This window comes from Sminthopsis crassicaudata, chromosome 6 (assembly GCF_048593235.1).
Source record: "Sminthopsis crassicaudata isolate SCR6 chromosome 6, ASM4859323v1, whole genome shotgun sequence".
Lineage (NCBI taxonomy): Eukaryota > Metazoa > Chordata > Mammalia > Dasyuromorphia > Dasyuridae > Sminthopsis > Sminthopsis crassicaudata.
Genome location: NC_133622.1, coordinates 232,342,222 through 232,359,040, shown reverse-complemented (window position 1 = coordinate 232,359,040; position 16,819 = coordinate 232,342,222). Strand labels below are relative to the sequence as shown.

The 16,819-nt window shown below is 33.4% G+C and overlaps 2 long non-coding RNA genes across 2 annotated transcripts in view; one reads left to right on the top strand and one right to left on the bottom strand.

The window, feature by feature from the left end:
• The window catches only part of LOC141545484 (uncharacterized), a 61,347-nt gene extending 53,447 nt beyond the window's left edge, over positions 1–7,900 (top strand). The window contains exons 2-4 of the long non-coding RNA XR_012483032.1: positions 882–1,337; positions 5,087–5,242; positions 7,601–7,900. This is a non-coding gene — a long non-coding RNA (uncharacterized LOC141545484). The remainder of the gene's footprint in view (positions 1–881; positions 1,338–5,086; positions 5,243–7,600) is intronic.
• The window catches only part of LOC141545483 (uncharacterized), a 78,069-nt gene that overhangs the window by 14,277 nt on the left and 46,973 nt on the right, over positions 1–16,819 (bottom strand). The gene's annotated exons all lie outside the window — the stretch shown is intronic.

Below are 16,819 nucleotides of genomic sequence, written 5' to 3'. Positions count from 1 at the left end.
GATTTGCTGTCTAATGCATTTAGAAAACTAAATATGATATAGAATAATCAAAAGCTGTTTCGAAATAGTGAACTAATTAAGTACTATGAATAAATAAGTCTTTAAAAGATTTGCAAATTATTAACAAGCTTATTAAAAATGTTTCAAATCACTACTAATAAAGAGAAATGCAAATCAAACCAATCCTTAGGTTTCACCTCACGCCCAGAAAATTAGTATAGATGATAAAAGAATGGAACAGCTAATGTTGTGGAAAGACCTGTGAATGCATTATTGGTGGAACTATGTTGGTATAACATTTTATACCAATAATGGTATAACATTGTTGGTATAACATTTTTAAAAAGTAATTTGGAATTATGCAAATATAGTGATTAAAATGTTCATATCTTTGGCTCTAGAGATTCTACTTTTGGGCATATGCCTCAAGTGAGTCAGTGATAAAAAGGAGAATCTACGACCAAAATATTTATAGTATCACTCTTTATGGTAGCAAGAAGTAAAAATCAGGAAGGAGTCCATTTATTGGAGAAGGGTCAAATAAAAGGTGTTCCATGTATGTAATAGAACGTCACTGCTGCAAAATTGACAAACATGATGAATTCAAAGAAGAATATAAAAATAGATGGATTGCAGTGAAGTAAGAAGGCCAAGAAAACAATATACATAGTGACTACAATAATGCCAATGGAAAGAGCAATAAAACAATTAAAAACTGAATTTTACAAATCTTTTATGATCAAATTAGATTCCAAATAAGAGAGATGAAAAGATACTTCTCCTCCACCGGTTCCTATCTCTGGAACACTGTAAATAATTTGAGACTTTTCAATGTATTAATTAATTTTGTTGACTTTTTCCCTCTTTTTCCTCCTTTTTAGTCTGTTACATCAAGATGATTCTTGGGGAAGGAGTAGATGAGGCACACAGAGGAAAATGTACATGATCTGAGAACAAGAGAGCAATAAAGATCTATTTAAATAAAAAGAAGAGTGACTTCCTGGCTAGAGTAAGAGGAAGAATCTTTGGCAAGAGTAGATTCCTAGACTTGGGAACAGAATCTTATGGAAGAGAATAAAGAACCTTTGATTTTGAGGGCTTATTTCCTGCCTTGAAATAGGATTATTGAAGCCATCTGAAGTACAACTCCTTATCTGATCTCTTGCCACCAAATCTCAGACCTGAATTAAATGCCGTCAGCCCTGGAGTCACTGTGAGATAAAAAGGAGGCTGAGTTTAAAAGAAAATGATACAAGGATATTCCACACCAGAAGATTTCTCCAACATAATCTATTTTTTGACTAAAGACCAAGACCAGCAAAATGTTTCCCTAGGAGGTAAGTGAAAGACTTTCCCTCATGGTTGCTGTATATTATGGAAGACTTCTCAAGAGCAAAGTCCTTCTTCAGACATTGAATGTTCCTGACATTTTTTTGTATATAATAAACGTAAACATGTGATGATCCAGTCAAGGTGTCTTTCCGGGATCTCCCTTGGAAAGCAAGAGACATTTTCTTTGAATGTTTTGAGCAATCAACAAGCATTCATTAAAGGCCTATGATGTACTAAGCAGTATATTAGGCCCTACGTGACAGTGATGGCTGGGAATAAAAAGAATGGAGAGAAGGGGTCATTGGATGATATAAAATCATTTCCATCTGTTTCTACTCAGCTCTCACACTTGCCAGATTTAGGATAGGCCTTTGCCATTTACCACCTAGGAGGCTAGAGCACATCAATTTACTTCTCCTAGTCTCAGTTTCCTTATTTGTCAAATTAGGAGTGGGATCACTCCAAGTTCTAACTCCATGATCTTATGATTCTAGTTTTTTTTTTTTTTTAATTAACAATAACATTGCAAATGGAGTCCTGTGAGATCAATTCAGGATCTCAAAGCATCTCTCTTGTGTGAATCGTACTCAATGAGACCTGGCCAAGAAGACTTCATAAATAAATTCAGACATTTGACCAGAACCACAGAACAAGAAACACTGCCCTCCTCATCTTGACCCCAGTGGCAGGCTCCAACAGAGAAAGTGAGGAGTTATTTGTTGTTAGTTATCCTGCCTCTCTTGAAGACTGAAAGAGGTTACACAGGACAAGAAATGTCCAGATTTCAAAAGGAGTAAAGAGATAGGGGTCTGCAAGTGATAGGCCAATAAGCAGGGAGAAAAATTATATCATATCATTAAAGGGATAGTTGGTGAATATTTGGAAAGGGAAAAGGTGATCATAATGGGGCAAAGGGGTTTAATCATCAACAAATCATGCCAGATTATCTCATTCTCTTTTTTAAACAAGGCTATTAGACTAGCCAATCAGGAAAATGCTATACACATAGTATGCCTACATTTTAGCAAAGCAATAGAAAAATATTCCCATGTCATTCTTATGGGCAAGATGGAAAGACATGATTTTGACCACTGGGGCCAAGTAAATAGAAAGAAGACCACTAATTCATACATATCATTCTATTTTTTTTTGGTTAAATATTTCTCAATTATGTTTTAATCTTATATGGGGCCCTGGGGAACGGGTCAGGGCTACATGAGTCTTGTGCCTGACATCTGAGGCCTAGACAATAGCAGAATTTGAGAGAATTAAAACTAACTGAATGGATAGACCCCAAAAGGAATCACTAATGGTTAGCCTTTAGCTTGGGAGAAGGTCCCAGAGATCTGTGCTTGATCCTATTCTCCCTATTCTATTTACCTTTTACAAATGCTTTGTAAAGATAACATTCATGTAAAGAAGAGTTGCTTTTAGGTATTATTTCATGAGTTTACTCTAAGAATCAATTCAATTCATTTCAATAAAGCAAATGAGGGGCAGCTAGGTGGTGCAATGGATAGAGCACCAGCCTTGAATTCAGGAGGACCTGAGTTCAAATCTGGTCTCAGACATTTAACACTTCCTGGCTGTGTGACCCTGGGCAAGTCACTTAACCCCAGCCTCAGGGGGAAAAAAAAAGCAAATGAAAGAATAAAACCATTTATTTAACTGCAAAGCATTGTGTTCTCATTTCATGTTAGATGATAAAAATGCTTAGATAATCTTGGGGGCTAGAAGTGACCTTTGATATCTTAGAGTCTAGCTTTGTCATCAGAAACTGAAGTCTGAAGAAGGGAAACAACTTGCTCACACTTAACTCAACAAATCAATTCAAAACCAGGACTAGAATTCAGGCCCACTACCTTCTGCTATTTCTGCTGCTTCTCCAGGACAGATGTGAAAATGATTTACAAAATGAAACACCATGCAGATGTTAGGTCTCCTTATGCACTGGAAATTGTCCATTTTTTTCTATATAATTGGGGGAAAAATTTCATTTTTAAAAAATAAAACATTTTTTCTCTACTTGTAATTCCTACTCTTCTCTATTTTCTTTTTTATTCCTAAGACCTATCCTTTGGTTTTTATCTTTAAAATGACAACAGCAACAACAACAACAGCAACATTAATCTGGGCTAATACTTCTTTATAGTCAATAGGACTAGGGCTAGATCCTTAGGTTCATGTGGCTTTGCAGCATTTTTGTTTTCTTGTCTTAAGCCAGAATGGAAATAATTCTTCATATCTTAAAAAAATTTCCCCATAATGTATGATCAGATCAAAATTCTCAAAAATAGAGAACTCATGAGCATAAAAGAATCTTTTTAATAGATATTTCATCATTTCTTGAAATTATGCTTTGCATTTGAGTGAAGGCCTAAAATTGCAGCAATTTATTTTTTTAAAAAAAGATGATCCAGTTGGATTTATATCAAAGATGCAAGGATAGTTCAATATTAGAGAAAAAAAGTGTTATAGAATTAAACATGTTAAAAGACAGAAACAGCTAATAACACATTATTATTTCAATAGATGATATCAAATGGGGGAAAAATCTTTATATTCAAATATAAATAAGATATTTAGAAAATTAAATGAAATATAGAAAACCAAAAGCCATTCCCAATAGTAAACTAGTCACAGACTGTGAATAAATAGTTCTTTTAAAATATTTTCAAACTATTAACAAGCTCATGAGAAATAGAAAACCAAAAGTCATTCCCAATAGTAAACTAGTAACTAGTAAACTAGTCACAGACTGCGAATAAATAGTTCTTTAAAAATATTTGCAAACTATTAACAAGCTCATGAAAAATAAGTTCCAAATCACTACTAATAAAGAGAAATGCAAATCAAAACAACCCTGAGATTTCACCTCCTACTCAGAAAATTGGCAAAGATGACAAAATAATGGAAAAGTCAATGTTGAAGAGATTGTAGAAATTAGACTATTAGATTATACTTGTAATTATATTAAATCTGAAAAGAGAGATAGATTGGGAAACTGAATTCCTTGGATTCTAATCTCACTGTTTAGTATGTCATCTTGGGCAGTCACTTTATCAGTTTGAATCTCAATTTTAAAAATGAAAATGAACATCTAAATTTAAAATTATTTAAAAGGAATTGATTAAAAATGAAATCTTTTATTTAAAAGGAAAATATGTTTCTTTTATATATTTAATATGAAATATTTAAAATGAAAAAGTGTTAATTGTCTCCTCCCTCACCTCAATTCTCAAAATTAATAGAAAAGGGGGAGATGATATGGCATATTTGATTTTAGTATTTTCATGTTTTCTGGATTATTGGGAGTTTGTTCTCTTGGTCATTTATCAAAGCAGGTCAGTAAAGTATCAACTTCTTGAAATAAAGAAATGGAAAAGCCAAGAGCTATCCAAGGTATCTTGAAAAGTTAGAATATCTTTCAAAGAAATGAACTCACCCCAAAAAGAGACTAATAGCTTTTTTTTTTGCCCTCTATTCATAAACGATTAGCATTATTAGATCTAAATCATTGTTTCCTTCAATACGAGGGCAAGAAAAATCATTAATAGAACAATGCTTGTAATGGAGAAATTGGAAAGGTAAAGAGAGAGAATGAATGGTCCCTAAAAGATCTCTAAGGTCCCTACTATCTGGAAATTTATAAATTGACAGTAGCTGGAAAGTCAGGACTCACGTATTAGCAGAGTTAATAAAAGCATTTTTAATGTCTAACATATGCTTGCTTTCTTGTTTGTATTCAATACAGTTTGTTAGGTGCCTACTGTATGCCGAACACTGTGCTGCGAGGAGATACAGAGATAATTAAGATGAATTCCCAGTCCATAATATGACTCCATTGAGTCAAGAAGACCTGAAGGCCAAAAAAGCAAATCCCCCTTTACTGGCTGATGCTCATCAACAGGTTGAACATTTAATCCCTTTTATTTAAGATTTAGATATTTGCTAAGTTATAAATATGAATAATATTTCAAGTCATTATCAATTATTGTCACCTCAGTGTGAATGAGTTTTAGATCCTTTCTCCAGAATATATAATGAAGTACCAACCAGAGGGAGAAGCAGAGCAAGGACAAAAGGTGATTGGATGACCCAAGGAAATTTCCCTTCCCAGAGCTCTTTAAAATATATATATATTTTTTGCAGTCTACAACTTGACTGATTTAAGCATTATGACAAATGGAGGCAGAAATGACCAGCTTTAAGATCCTGTGATTTTAGGACCCAAAAGTTCTTGGCTCAATACTAACAGTATTTCCTTTCAGTTTAGATCAGGGATCTTAACCATTTCTGTGAGCTAGATCCCTTTGGTAATTGAATAAAGTCTCTAGACCCCTGCTCAGAATCATGTTTCTACATATATAAAATACATAATTCCATAAAATTGCAGAGGAAGCCATTCATATTAAAATGCAATCATCAAAGTATTTTAAAAACAAGTTCATAGATCCCAAGTTAACAACTCCTTGTTTAAATCTCCTATTTCCTTTATGCTCCATTTGTACCAACAAAAGCCTCTTTGTTGAGACACTCTATTTTTTTTTTCTTTTTCCTGTGGTTTTAGATCTACATACAGGAAAGAAAGATGTATCCATTTTCATGTACCTCAAATGGCAAGGTTTTGTAGCATTAGTTTTTTTTTCAGAAAAGAATTAGGAATATGAAGGCTAGCACTAATGTTAACACTCACTTAATGTTGCTAATTAGTTCCATGAAGCACTTTGTCAGGGGAAACAATATTACAGGGGAATTGCTAAGAAGCCAGGTTGAATATACAAGCAGTAGTGGTAAGCAATATAGAAATTGTATAGTAACTAGAATGATGCTCAAGAAAGTTAATGACATAGGGGCTCAGGGAACCCCACTGAAGTCCAGTTTTGGTACAGAACCCCTGCTGGGTCTACTTCTTAAGAACAGGAAAATTACAAGAAATGCAACTCCTTAAATGAAATTTAAATCCATGCCATTTAAAAAGGCTGTTTCCCTGAAGGATATCTAATCCCATCACTGACCATCTGATTTGTGGCCTTAATGTTCAGTCAAATGAGGTGACAGCAAGCTTTTGTTGTAATAGTGAAGCTTGGTCGTGATGTATTAACCAGGATTATGGCAGCCATTTTAGCAGGGCGTGCCTCTGCAGTATTTTGCAGAGATGCTGCATGATACAAAAAAAAAAAAATCCTAGAATGGGAGAAGGCATCTGGCTTGGACTCCTGACCCTAAAACTACCTGAACTGCTTACTGCTGTTCCCTTAATCTCTCTGGATCTTAGGTTCCTCATCTTTAAAATGAATCACCCGGCCTAAGTGATCTCTCTGGTTGCCTCCAGCTCGGAATTCTATGTTCCTATGAGTTTTCATATACATTACCTTAACAGACCCATGAGACGGATAGGCAAACAGTTTTATTTGCAGAGGAGAAACATGAGATAGCAAGAGATTACATGATTTGTCTCAGATTGCAAAACTAAGTTCATGATAGAACTGGGATGAGATATTAGATCTCCTCACTCCTAGACCAGAGATCACCTGCCCAGGGAAATCAGAAAAGACGAAGAAAAGATTCCCTGACTTAGTGATACCGGGCTGTGACTAGTCTCAGCCACCAGAAGGTCTCCTGGTCTTCCTCCAGTTTAATGGGCACAGACACTATTCTCCACAGGAGTTAGCACCTTCTGTCAAGTCATAGGAATATAAAATTAGAGCTGGAAAGGTTTTTACTGGAAGAATCCAAAGCTCTCATTTTACAGATGAAGAAACCAAGGCCCAGGGAAGTAAAATGAATCACTAATGGTAGAATTTCATGGACTGGACTTTTATAACCAGCATTTATATAGCGCTTCGATAGTTACAAAGCTCATCACATACTATTTCTCAAATTACTTTAAAAATAAATTGTTTCATGTATTGTATTTCTATTTTAGCAGCCTAAACAATTCCTGGAACACAGTAGGTGCTTAATAAATGCTCATATTGGTGATTTCCTTTAAGCAATGAGGGTAGATTACTCAATAGTAAGAGTCTAAGACAGGAGTTAAGCTCAGGTCTTGTGTTTTGCTGTACTCTACCATCATCGGTTGCCCAGTCTTTTCAAGAATCTGGAATAAACATTCCTATTCTTTTTCATTTGTCTTTTTAATCCTCATCACCTTCCATGGTGATTAGGGCTATGCAGATTGCCTACTGAATACTGAAGGGAGGCAAAACAAATATAATAGTCTGCATAATATCTATATAATAAATTCTGTCTATTCTGATCACAGACTTGATGGGCCAGCTACAATTTTTACTCCAGAAGAAGAATTACCCTGCCACTCATGCTCCCCAACAGCAGATATTGGGACCTTTCCCTTGCAGAAAACAAAGATACTGGTAGTCAGACGCTCCTGTTAACAAATGGACCATTCTGCCATATTATACTTCTATCAAAACATCACTCCCTAAGAACTCACTGACAGTCCAGGATTTGCCCCAAATGTCCACACGAAAAAAGCTCAAATGAATAAATCCACAGGCAATTTATAACTCATCTTGGAATAGCAACTCAATGCTAACTAAGAAAATGGTAGAGAACATCGTAATCCCCTAAAGTGCCACCAAAATATTCAATATTCACTACTTATACCTTCCCTCCATTTAATTGTTGGGAAAAGTCAAACAATTTAGAAATTATCATAACCAATTAAGAGTCAAGATTCACAAAGGAGTCTTAATGGATATCCATTTCATGTATGGTGAACCATTTCATACATACATTTCATGTATGGAGAGGAACAATATGATAAATTTGTTAGAGGAAATCTGTGGCCTACAAGGGTCACAGAATTTTGTGGTGACCTTTGTGTTAATACCAGACAGATTTTTATTTCAAAATAGAATAAAAATTTTTAAAATAACTATTCCTCTTTAAATATATATATATACATATATATATATATATCAAAGGAATTGTTTGTTTTTGTTTTTTACTTTTTCATCAAGCAAAATTGAGATCCATCAAACATTAGTAACAGCAGCCTATTATTGAACTTGATCAGAAAAGCACAAAGTCAAGAAATGTCACTTTTTAAATAAATTTGGCCCTTCATTTAAAAGTCTTTTTCACACTCTTCCTCCAAAAGACAAACAATATCTCATCCAAAGGAGATATAATTCCATTGAATATTATTTATTGGAGCCATTCAAAATTCAAATATTTTTGAGCAACCTGTAGGCCTTCAAAAATATTTGTCTTTAAAAAAAGTAAAGCAAATGCTCATTAATTTGATTCATGAAAAAAAAATAGAGGAATTCTGTTTAATTTAATCAAAAGTCAAAATTATAGATTTTTAAAAATCAATTCAGATTTGTTACTTCTGAGCATAGCACATATTCCAACTTAGGAAATACAGGGTAGCTAGGAAATAAAATAAGATAAAAATAAGAAGGATGTTATTCATAATGTAATAATACTTTTAACTATTACTTATTTAGCTATTGTTATTATTAACAACATTATTTTTTACAAGTAGTTATCCTGCAAAAATTATAGGTTAAAAACAAAAGGCCCAAGTGAAAAGAATTCTTTCTTATTTTTCTCAGTTAGCTAAATCAAGAATATAATACCACAAAAACTTGGGTGTCTAGATCTGCATTAAAAAGGCTTTGGTAAATAAAAAAGGGCCTTACAGGGCACAGAAGTATTGCTACTTTTGCAGTAGGGTTGGCTTGAAAGCTTTTTTTTTTTTAAGTGACAGTTTGATGGCATATTCTCATCAGTTTTCTATTGGAAAAAAATCTCAGCTTTAGAATTTTGGCTTCATGTATCTCTCTCTTTTTCTTTTTCTTTCTCTCTCTCTCTCTCTTTCTCTATGTGTGTATAGATAGATAGATAGATAGATAGATAGATAGATAGATAGATAGATAGATAGATAGATAGATATAGATAGATATATTCCCTCCCTCTCCCCTCTGGAACTCAAACCTGAATAGAAGTAAGAGACTAGGGGCTGGGGGAAGGGAAAGTTTTATTTAAGATAATGAGAATATAAATTCATAGGTATTCTGCAAACAAAAATTCTGATCATTTTTTAAGACCTTAATTTCTGTTGTTGATGTTTTTTTAAATGATTTACCCATGGCATTATAATTACAAGCAATGATTATTTTAAAATCACATTTAGGCTTTGTTGACAATGTTTTCACAATCCATCATTTTTAGCATTTTTCTTGAATACAGTCAACAAAATGCATGTCTTGTGGGGGGAGTTCAATCAGTGGTATTCTGCCTCAGAGTTTCTATGAGAACTGTAGTGATTGTTTAAATGAACATAATCACTTAGTTTTTTTTCTGAAGACATATTAAAAAATTCAAAAAACAAACTCAAAACCCCATCACAACCTAACATAGCAAGGGGCTTGGGAACTAAACAATTAAAAGAGAAACAATCCTTTGTCTTGTGGTTTTCATTTTGTTTTGTTTTATCTCTCTCCCCACCCCACCAAATGATAAAAGTTAGAAAAAAAATCACATTGGCAAAGGATTTTTTCCCCCTGACAGATCTGTTTTCCCAAAGTCTGAAAATCTTTTCCCTCATCAAAGAGGGCCATCCACTCCTACAGAAGAAATAGGGAGGTTGATCAAGGGTGGGAATGATATTTCCAGAAGGTACTGTCTATATGGGACAAGAAAAAAAAATCAGTTCAAAAAGCAAAATATTCAGTAGAGCCTCAGTTTTTTTTTCATCTGTAAAGGAGTAATAATAATATTCTGCTTGCCTCATGAGGCAAACTGTATCACTTAAAAAAAATTCCAACCAATTCCCATAACAGAGAAGAACATGGAGCAATGGATGAAAACAATCAAGAGGTAAATTGAGGTATGGTGTTAAAAACATCTTCCCAAGAATTAGAGCTATCTCGGAGTTGAACGGGCAATCTCTAGAATGAATAGGATTCCTCTCACTAGAGGTCTTAAGCCAAAGTTGGGTGACCACTTGTTGGGGGATAATGTTATAAAGGGGATTCTAAATGTGCTAGATGGTCATTGAGGAGTTCCCTTCCAACCCTGAAATTGTGTGATTTGTAATTAAAGATGGTTAATTGGTCTTAGTCCTTGTACCTCCTTAGAAAGATCAACCTGGTAACATGCCATCCTTATATTAGACTGATTTCACTAGCAATAGTATATTTTCTGTTTCTCTTTCTGTTGTGGTGGTGGGATTATAGTGAGCCATTCATACTATTCCCCTATTTGATCAAAGTTACATATCAGCAAAATAGTTGCTGGGGCATGTGAAGACATAATTCTCTTTAAGGCTTCTCTCTCAAATACATGCAAAGATGGTTTTCAACATTCATTTTTGCAAAACCTTGTATTCCAAATTTTTCTTCCTCCCTTCTTGCCTTTCTCATCCCCTAAGGAGCAAGCAATCTAATATAGATTAAACATGTGGAATGAAGACATGACTCTTTATGTAAAAGCAACTGGGCCTGACATGAATGCATTATTGGTGAAATTGTGAGTTTATGTAGACATTTTGGGAAAAAATTTGGAATTATGTGATGAATATCACTAAACTATCCTTTGAAGCAGAGATCTAGTTTCTGGTCACATATTCTAAGAAGGTTAAAATCAGAACTACATATTTTTTATAAAATATGTATAAATATAAATTATATATAATTATTATATATAATATAATATACATTATATTGTATTATAATATATAATATTTATATATAATGAGGAAGAATGCCATAAATTATACAAATATATGTTATATACATATAAACAATTTAAAATTGTTTATATTCCAAAATATTCAGATTAGCATCCTTTGTGGAAGCAATGAACTAGAAGCCAAAGAAGTAGCAACCACATCTGAGGAATGGCTGAACAGATTAGGGTACGTGAATGACACAGTATTGTAAGACATGAGTAATATGAGGAAATCAGAGAAGCACGGGAAAGCTTTTATGTACTGATTCAAGGCAGAGTCAGTAGAATCAAGAGAACAATGCATATAATGGCAAATTTGTGCAAATGAAAAGAATACTAAAATGAAGCTAAATACTGCATGATTATAATGGCCAATCTTGGCCCCAAAGAAAACAAGAAAATTTCTCTCTCTCTTTTTATTAGAAAGTGAGGTGGTAAGGATGTAGAATGTTACACACACACAGTCAGAAAAGAGGTTGGTTTTATTTAATTGCTTTTCTTTGTTAAAGCAGACTTGTCAAGAAGAGTAAAGTATATCTGAAAATGACTGATATAAATACTAAAGGCATTTTTAAAAAGAGATAAATTTTTAAGAGACAAAAAAATTCAGATTATTTTTGGGTTAGAGGGGGAAACAGCAGAATTTGTGCTTGAATAGGAACAACAGCAGATTCTATTCAACTCTGGCTTATTCTCAAAAGTTTTATACAGCATTTAGTCTAACTTAATGCAATGAAATCCAACCCAATCCAACAAACATTTATTAGATGCCTATTCTAATGACACGTACTAACCAAACTCAAGATTTCTTAAATCACTCTTTTTCTCTATTTTCTGCTTGCCCCTTTCCCAACCTCTTTCCTTTTATTTTTCTGTTTCTATTCATGACATAAGAGACATCATGGTGTAGTGGATCGTAGATATTATCTTGGGGTCAGAAAAGCTCTCTCTGATATTTCTCACGTGAACCTGAACAAGTCTCTTGAACTCTATTGGCCACAGTTCTCTTATCTACAAAATTATGGGTTTAGAGCAGATTTACAAGGTTTCTTCCAATCCTAAAATTCTGAGATTTATAATTTTGTTATTCATCGTTACCCAAGTAAAACCTTGTCTTCATTTGCTTTGTAAAGTAAAATCAAGTGGAAGTTATTGGCTGAAAGGGCTCTGAAGATATAGGATAAGCTATTTTCTTCTAACACTTGGTGTGCCCATTCCTCCTGGCTACTATATCCTTTGGAAGCCAACATCTTGACATAGATACAGACACGGCAAGCTCAGGAGAATAGAAACTGAAATTAGAGACAAGTCAGATGTCTCCAATAAAAAGTAAGATGGTTAAGGTCCAGCTTTATTTCATACAATTCTTCTCCACATACAAATGTTCTACTTGAACCATTCTCCAAACACATTCTACTCTTTCCTATCATTGTGCCTTTTGCTCATCTCACTTTCTAAACCAAGAATTCCATCTTCACTTTTTCTATTAAAATAGTCCATCTAATGGCCAACAACATCATAGAATATCACAGTTGGAAGGTACTTTATTATATTCCATTATAATCCATAACCACCAAAAATCTACTATATTGCTCATAACACATAATCATACAACCTTCGCTTAAAGATTTCTAGAGAGAAGAGATTTACTACTTACTGAAAGGCCTATTTCATTTTGTGTTAGCTCTCATTGTTAGGCAATTTTTCCTCACATTGAGTCCAAAGTTACCTCTCCACAAGAACTTAGTTTTACCCTCTTGGATCACAGAGAATGAGTTTAACACCTCTTCTACATGATAGACAGTTCTCTTGCCTTCAAGATAACTTAGTCTTTTCCCCACCTCAAGCTAAATACCCCTAATTCTTTCCTGGATCCCTTCAGTTAGAAGTGGTCTCTTCCTTTTTGAAATTTTCATAGCACTTTTTTATATCTCTCATTTATACTTATTACATTCTCTTTTTTCAATCAATCAATCAATATACACATATATATATTTTTTTTTTCATTAACAAGTATTTTTCTCTTATTCATCACTGGAGGAAAAAAGAAAAACCTATAACCAATATGTACGGTCAAGAAAAACAAATTCCTACATTGGTCCAAAAATGTGTGTCTGATTTTGCACATTAAGTCCATCATCCCTCTCAGTCAGAAAATGGATAACATTATTCATCACTGGTCCTCTACACAATTGATCAATTTGCATGTGTCTTATCTTCCCTATAACTTATAAACTCCAGGAGGACAAGGAGTTTGCCAATTTGCCAATAATGAGCACTTATTAAAAGGTTAATGAATGAGTGATTTTCTATGTAGAGTCTATTTAACCTTTCCATCCAAGGATATAAATTCAAATCTTTAAGAATGACAAGTTCCAGACTACCCATTGGTTCAATCATTCTTCTAGATCTGAGGCACAGTTCTGTCACAATTACTACATCATAATCTCATACAGGAATGAAAAAAATCAAGTAAGAATGAACATCCAAGTTCATCTGACCAAGAGTCCTGTAACATAGGGTTTCCCAAATATTCAGTGCTCATGAGATTGGTGATGTGGAGCACTCCACCATTATTTTGACAATTGTTCCCCTAATACTGCTGCTAATGCCATGGTTTCATTTGACAATACAAAAAAAAAATCAAGTGGACCTATATAATGTTCAGAATGATTTATGTAGCTGGGACTAAAGAGGAATAGATTGATCAACTCCAAGATGATTAGGGGAAAACACTCTGAAAAAAAAGTTTTAGGCTGATGGAAGGATCATTTGGTTTCTGCACTTCCTAGGGCCAAGAGATATTCAGGAAAATCTAAAGAGGAAAGAAATTTACTTACTAAAGGGGAAAAAATTAACCCAAGTTTCCTTCACTTCAAAATAAATTCCTATTAAAATTGAGCAAAAGAGGCTGCTTCTCAACATCATTATTCTAAGGACCTGTGGGGTTTTTTTTTCAGTGTATATACCCCTTCATCAAAAGAAAAAGAAACCGTGGTGGAAAGTTTTTGTGAACTACTGAAACCAACCAAAATTAACCACTGGGTAGCAAAGTATCTGGTGATAAGCTTTCCTGATGCTTTCTAATTTAGGCCTGAAATGACAAGCAACTGGTTTTCTAACAAGACCAAAAACCAAGACCTGTAGGTCTTGTAGGACCCACTGACACTTGGGCTCTTTTGGAATAGATTTTGAGAACTTGGGGTTACCTGCTGCAGTGATGAGGCACTTTTAAGTGGTGCCTTAAAAGAAAGCAAAATCCAGACGATTGAAGCTAGTGATCAAAATCCACAAGGAAAGATGGCATGCTTCTCTTTCGAACACTAGCCTTCCATCTCAATTTAATCATATCAAGATCTACCATTACAAGGAGCTATTCAGAAATCTTCTAGAATAATACTAATTTCAGATCCCAAACATACAGCACAAAATCTCAGATTTAGGAGAGATATCAGAATCCAAAAGGCCCTGACCAGAATCTCACTATAAATTCCTCAATGAAGACCATCTAGTTTCCCTTGAAGACCTATAATAATGGAGAAGCCATTACCTTATAATTCTATTTCATTCTCCTATATATTGCCTCCTTTAATATCAAACATGTGAACATAAACAGACCTCTGACTAAAAATAATCCACAAGGAAAGATGGCACCCTTCTCTTTACAACAGCATCCTTCTATCTCAACTTAATCACATCAAGGTCTACCATTACAAGGAACTATTCTGAAATCTTCTAGAATAATACTAATTTCAGATCCAAATGTATAGCATCACAGAACCTCAGATTTAGGAGAGATATCAGAATCCAAATTCCCTGACCAGAATCTCACTATAAATTCCCCAATGAAATCCCTTGAAAACCTATAATAATGGAGTAGCCATTACTTTATGAGGCAGTCTGTTTCATTCCCTTATATATTGTTCCCCCTTTAATATCAAACACTTAAACATAAACAGACCTCTGATTAAGAATAATAGTTTTAATTCATGGGCTGAGATAAATCTACATAAACATGTGCTTGTATATGGATATGAAGAAGGAAGTAGGAGAGATTAAAGAAGGTTATATCTTCTTAGCCCAATATACTTGGGTCTACAGATGCAAATTGATTTTGGGGAAAGGTGGTTGCATTCAGTAAAAAAAAAAAAATCAAATAGTAAAATCTTAACTGTTAACCCATTTGTCTCAAATTTACTGATTTTTGAAAAATCATAGTTTGAATTTAATTTCTTTCAAAATTGATCTGAGTATGTATGCATGTGTATATACACATATATAATTTATGTGTGTATATGCAGCTTATGTATAAGGTATAAACATATAAATACCTAATTACAAATATAAAAACTGATAAGATAAGATGGCAAGTATAATGCAAAGCAGAATGCACTATTTATTTTTTGTTATTATTTATTATTGTTATTATCATTCTTTTTATATAATCTCTCCTTTGGATTCCTCACTGAAAGCACAAAAAACACAGATATGATTTATAGAATGTCCACCATTACAGAGAGATTTTAAAATCATTTTTCCTCTCCTGTATTGCTATAAAGGTTTCTCAACCTTATCCCTAAGTACAAAAGGTATTTTTATGATTTTAATATCAAATGGCAATGTTAATTAATGCCTCTGTTACAGATTCACAGTGATAGAATGTTTGTACTATAAGGGATTTTTAGATTTGGGAGCAAGAAGAAAGAAATATGATATGATATAAACTACTTAATAAGCTGTAATAAAATGGGGTTTTAATATATAAAGAGGAAGAGATCCAGAGCAAAAATATACCTGATGTTCAAAATTAAGCAAGAAAACATGAACAGAGTTAGATGCTATAAATTAGACTTCTGATTTGCTTGAAAAATAAAAATGACAGCTGCTTTTGAGAGGAAAGTCTGAAAGGAGATTTTTCATTTATTTTTCTAGTAATATGGCAAAACAAACAAATAAATAAAGCAATCCCTATACACACAAAAAAAATCATAAATAGCTAATAATCTTCACAATGAAAGATAATATTTTCCATGCAATTTTAGGATGAGTAGGGCACTTCAGAAACATGAGAGAGATCATCTAGCTAAAGAAACTCTCCTGTTTACTAGTAAATTAGAAGAAGAACCTGTAGCATCCCAATAATTGCTAATAAGACTTTTGACAAATATTTTCCTATCAATGTGATCAAGGATGGGAAGGGTAAAAAAATATAGGAAGGGTAAAAAAATCAAAGCAAAAATCCAGGAGAAAAAGGATTTTGTTTTTGCTTTTTTTTTTCCCTTCTATTTTTTGGTGATCATATGTAAAGACTGACATCCCACTAATTTTTTTTTTTTAAAGAGTTTCCCTAAGTCAAGTAGATATGTATATGTTGCTAAAGATTTTCTCAAAAAATGTCCTCCTTCCATTCTATGAATCTAATTTGATTATCATCATGAACTGATTATAAAACTTTTTCTCAGTGATTTTTTGGGGAGCAAAGCTTTGCTCCTCTGTAACCAATGATTTTATTTTACTAAATCATTTTTAAAAAGATTATTTCTTTAGAAATTATACCAGTTAGCAAGAGATTATTAAGAATTCAAAATGTAATTTTTTATGATGCCAGGAAGTTATAATCTAGCAATATGACATAGGGTCTTTTTATCCTACCCCTAATCATATTAATTTTTTAAAAACAAATTTTTGGAATAAAAATTAGTCTTTGAAATTTCCTCAAACATTATGGTAAACTAAAAGTTTGCATTCTAGACAATTCGCCTATCCTTTTTCCCCCTTAATC